The sequence below is a fragment of the Sciurus vulgaris genome, assembly GCF_902686455.1.
Source record: "Sciurus vulgaris genome assembly, chromosome: 11".
Lineage (NCBI taxonomy): Eukaryota > Metazoa > Chordata > Mammalia > Rodentia > Sciuridae > Sciurus > Sciurus vulgaris.
In genome coordinates, this window is record NC_136472.1 from 24,851,350 (window position 1) to 24,857,029 (window position 5,680).

At 36.0% G+C, this 5,680-nt stretch overlaps 1 pseudogene across 1 annotated transcript; it reads right to left on the minus strand.

Moving 5' to 3' along the window:
* Positions 1 to 1,467: 1,467 nt before the first annotated feature.
* Positions 1,468 to 2,341, minus strand: LOC306638504 (olfactory receptor 4C11-like; annotated as a pseudogene). The gene has a single exon. The product of its transcript is annotated as an olfactory receptor 4C11-like (transcript).
* Between the last annotated feature and the right edge of the window lie 3,339 nt (positions 2,342 to 5,680).

Here is a 5,680-nt window from a genome sequence, read left to right on the forward strand (position 1 = left end):
AAATTTTTTATTTGGTTTGAACATTTATAGAGAATGTTGACCATCAGAAGGAATCTGGAAAATTTATTCTAATAAGATGTTGAAGAAATGTTTCCAGGATAGAGCAGGAAAGATGAAGAGCAGAAAGAACAGTTAGAAACATGAGACTTGATGCTATAAAAAATACCTGATGATAGGTGTTTTATACAGTAAATAGGTGTATTTAGCTCACATCTCTGGAAGCCAAAAGTCCAAGAGTGGGTGACTGTCTCTCTTTGTATTCTGGTGAGTACCTCATGACACACGGCATCACAATGGCAGAAGCCTATGCAGAAGAGATTACATAATGAAATAGGAAAATAGAAAGATTCATGTATCAGGCTTGTTCTCTTCCTAATAACCCATTCTCATGGGATCTAATTCACTCTGAAAGATCAGCATTATTCCTTCCAATGGTGTTGCTACCATAACCCAATTACTTTGCTCCAGGTATTATGTCTTCAAGGCTTCACTACCTCCCAATACCTCCACAGTAAGGACTTAGTTTCCACCTCATGTACCCTTAGGGACACACTCAAACCATATCCAAACCATGCAGTAGATTAATGTTAAAATACACAGTCACTGGGAAGCTGGGAAATAAGCTGTTCATTCCTGAGATCTGTGGATGCTTCAAACCCACTATCATTACCAAAATGATTTCTTTGGATGATTGTGCAGCAGGGTATGCTGCAATATAAATTGATCTAGGGTTTCTAGCTATTGAGGAAAAAGAAGTTGTCAAGATTTCGGTTCTTGCTGTGTAGTCACATGGAAATGTGCTTGCATACCTGAGTACATGGGGAATGACTATAATATCAGTGGTACATGGCTGACCCAACGTGGTCTGTCTGGAGTCAGTCCATGGAGCACATTGTGTGGAGAGCCAGTCCTCTGGGAATGCAGAATCAGAGAGTCCCTCCTTAGGTCATAGGATCCCACAGTGAAATACAATATCAGTCTGAAGAGGACTTGGGATGCTCCTTCATCTCCCCAACTGTCAAAGGAAACAAAACCAATTACCTAGATGTAAGTCAAAACCAGTTTGTCTTCAGAGTCATCATATTATTTATTTTATTGAATTTATTTAAAAAACACAATTCACTGTATATTCTTTCATATACATTTTGAGTATTTTCTTGTTGCTGATATTTTTAGGTGATAATGCAGATATGCTGATTTTTACTTCATCATCCCCAATGTTGGGAACTTCTAAATCATGCATGGAGGATTTCCAACCCAAATAAATTGTATATATAAAATAAAGTTATTAAGAGTCCCTTGTGTTAATTTTATAGCTGCTACAAATAAAACTTATTTAAATATTGTAATTTTATGTATTTTAGCCACTATTATTCCCCTTGATTAAAATACTTATTCAAAAGCATTTTTCTTTCCCTTTTGAAAGGAAGTATACTTTATAATACATACAGAACTTATCAACTAAAGTCATACTTTGCTACACCACAATTTTTTCATCACATTCTTCAGTGTATAAATCAAAGGATTCAGTGAAGGTGTCCCAATTGTACATAATGCAGCCACCATCTTGTTCATTGGAAAGGTCATGGGTGGACTAGTGGATGTAAATACACACAGACTCAAAAATATGACAACAATAAAGTGGGAGGTGCATATGGAAAGAGCTTTTTGCCTTCCTTCTGCACTTGTGGTTTCTCAGAGAGTACAGGATGAAAATATAGGAGATAAGTAAGAATAAAAAAGTCACTATGCATATGACCCCACTATTAAACACCATGAATAGGTTGGTGACATAAGTGTCCATACAGGCAAGTTTCAACAAATGTTGCATATCCCAGAAATAGTGGTCAATCACATTGGGTCCACGGAAGGGCAATCTCAAAGTCTGTACTGAAGAATAGATGCATGATCCCACCCAGGCCAGAGTCACTAGGCACCACAGACATGCTGGCTCATGATGGTTGTGTATCCCAGGGCTTTACAAATGGCCACATGGCCATCAAAAGCCGTGAGGATGTGCACAAATATCTCCATTCAAAGAAATGGGCTGCAAAAACTTGAGTCATGCACTCATTGTAGGAAATGGTCTTCTGAGAAAGGGCATCTATGCTCATTCTGGGGACTGTGGTTGTAGAGAAGCAAGCATCTGCAAAGGATAGATAGAAGAGGGAAAAGTAAGTGGGACTCCCAAGGGTCTGGTTCTTTTTAATGGCCACCACAGTGAGAAAATTCCCCAGCAGAGTCATGAGGTAATCAAGACGATCCCTACTATTGCCTTCTGCTTGCCAGCATCTTGTGTCAGCCCAATCAGAGTGAATTCAGTCACACTGCCATTACGCATCACCATGTCAATGCCTGTGGGCAGCAAGCAGGTGACAAATGTTTGATTTACTGATGAAAGAAATTATATCTTGAGGAGATTGTGGTCTTATTTCTGAATTTCTGGGTTCTGCTCCATGCTGTGCTATCTCCAACTGCCTGTGGGGTGAACCAAAATCCCCTATGAATCTTCGTAACCTCTAACATTTATCTGTTGTCTCAGAACAAAAGTGGTTGGTTTTGTGGAATAAAAAAATAATTATCCTCCAAATATTTTATTCTTACCTGGATTTACAACTGTAGAACTTGTTCTTTTCTTTGGTGAGTTAAATTCTTTGAAGCTTAGTTCTTGGGTATGAAAATGAACACAAATGGTTTCTCTATGCTTTTAGAGCTTTTAGAAAAGTTTAATAGTGTTATGCCCGCACATACGCACACAGAAGCACATATATATGGTGTATTAATGCATTTTACTCTGTACTCTGAAATTGGAAAAGAAAAACAACACTATTCCAAAACAACTATCACTAATAATTTTGGAAAATTTCCACCTGATAAGAAGCCTCTTAGTTCAGTTCACTCATTTTTGTGTCCATTATCTCTCATTTCCTTAGCATCTTGAAAGAAAGATGCTTTACAAAAGAATCTATTTTGACAACCATTTACCTGTACCCCTTGTGTCTAACACATTAGTTCATTGATGTCCATAATATAACAAGGTCTGGATAATTCCTAAAATGTAATTTAAGGAAACTACATTTTACTCTCATTCTCTACACAAACATTTTGCATGAGAATATTGACCTTCTTGACCCATAAATTAGAAATGGTACAAAATATCATGCCATTTTATATTATTATTTTGACTTAGAATTATTGTAGCAACTCTTCTTATCTTATTTTTCAGAGAACAATTGCTAGTTTAATAGTATGATAGCATATGATATTTTAAGAAGCATTCGATCATTTGCTCATTGAGATATTTATGCCATTTCTGATCTTTACTCTCATAATGATTCTACAAATAACTTTAGAATAATTTCCAAGTGCAATATTATTACTCAAATGTAAGAGATTACCAATGTTATTGATAACTCTTCAAAATCATTTTCAATATTTTGTTCCCCATTATTAACTCTATAGTTCTTATAGAATAATTCATGATCAGGATGAAACATTCAGAAGCAACAGAACAATGAAAGAAGAAAAATTAACATCTGTCTTTAGATTATTTGAATCTACTTTTCTCCTCTCTGGAAATAACCACACTGATTTCTAGTAATGAATCCTCAAACCTTTTTAGACATCTTTGTATATGCCTCTCTATATTCATTTTTCTCATGTGCACGTGAGTCCAGTGTATCAATCTTGATAACTTTTCCAGAAAAGTTGAGACATTTGCAAATAAAAAGTCATTGTATTATTTTATGATGATTCTAAAATTAGATTTTAAAAGTAAGCTATACACCTTGTATAAAAATGCATAACATATTCATATATCATCAAATTTACATTTTTTGCAGATATTTTTCTGAATACTGCCCTTCTCCTCATATATCATTTTTTTTATCAAATCATCCTTAGCAATCGTGATATCTTAGTAGAATACATATTAACCTCCCCATACCATCACTATATTTTTTTAGGTAAGTAAGACAGTTTGGCTTTTCTTCTGTGTTTTCTTTCTTTTTCTCTGACTTGTTTCCTTTTTATATAGCTCAATCTGTAAACTTTTCCACACTAGTTTATTGAAGTGTTTAAAATGTTTTAAAAATTGTATTTACTATCTAGTGCAAACTATCTTTGCACCCATAATTTCATATTTATCTTTTGCTTCTAATACTGAAAAAAAAATGAATGGGAAAAATGCTCCCTCTTGTTAACAACTTATCTGAGCTTCAAGATAAATGTGGATAGGATCATTAATTATGGATGGCAGTTCATGATTGGCTTTAAAACAGGAGAAACAATCTTCAGAGAGCACAGCTCCTATTTGATGAATTCACCAGTAAAGAATTCAAAATAAAGTAAGGAGGTGATCTGTAACTTTCACTGAAAAAAGTCACGTTCCCACCCTGAGATGCAAACATTGAAAGCCAGAGTTAGAAGTGGATTAGCTCGGTGGCCTGACGTGGTCTGAAGACACACTGCCTAGTCTGAAGTCCTAGCCATTGCCCAACAGTGGTCTGATACTTAGAAAGTCCTTGAAATAGACATGTAAAACATAAGTAATAAGATAATCTGCCTTTTTTTGTTACTCTGAAGCTCAAATACATCTGCATATAATACAGAGAAGATGGCTATGGACTATGTCATTGGAGTAGTTTCATTGTGACTCTCAACCCTGCTTTCCAAACTGTATTGCCCAGTGTTCAAAAGCAATTCCAAATGTTCATGTACTCATAATGCAGCTGCACAACATTTTTTTTTTGATTCATTGTACACAAATGGGGTACAACTGTTGATTTTCCAGTTGAACATGAAACAGATTAGCACCATTTGTGTACTCATACATGTACAAAGGGCAACAAAGTCTGTCTCATTCTGCTATTTTTCCTTTCCCCCACCCCTCCCCAACCCTCTTTTTTCTCTATACAATCCTTCCTTCCTCCATTCTTGCCTCCCTCACACCCCGCCCCATTATGTACCATGGTCCATTTATCAGAGAGATCATTTGGCGTTTGGTTTTTGGGATTGGCTTATCTCACTTAGCATGATATTCTCCAACTGCATCCATTTCCCTCAAATTTCATGATTTTATTTTTCTTTATGGCTGAGTAATATTCCATTGTGTATATATATCACAGTTTCTTTATCCATTCATAAATTGAAGGGCATCTAGGCTTGTTTCACAATCTAGCTATTGTGAATTGAGCAGCAATGAACAGTGAAGAGGATGCATCATTTTAGTATGCTGACTTTAAGTCCTTTGGGTATAAACCGAGGAGTGGGATAGCTGGATCAAATGGTGGATCCATTCCAAGTTTTTTAAGGAATCTCCACACTGCTGTCCAGAGTGGTTGCACTAACTTGAAACCCCACTAGAAATGTGTGAGTGTACCTTTTTCCCCACATCCTCGCCAACACCTATTATTGTTTGTGTTCTGGATAATAGCCATTATAATTGGGATAATTTGGAATCCTAGGGGAGTTTTGAGTTGCATTTCTTTTATTACATGAGATGCTGAACATTTTTCCATATATCTGTTGATGACTTGTAGATCACCTGTAGATCTTATTTGGTGAAGTGTCTGCTCATTTCCTTCACCCATTGATTGATTGGGTTATTTGCATTCTTGGTGTACAGTTTTTTGAGTTCTTTACAGATTCTAGAGATTAGTGCTCTATCTGAAGTGTGTGT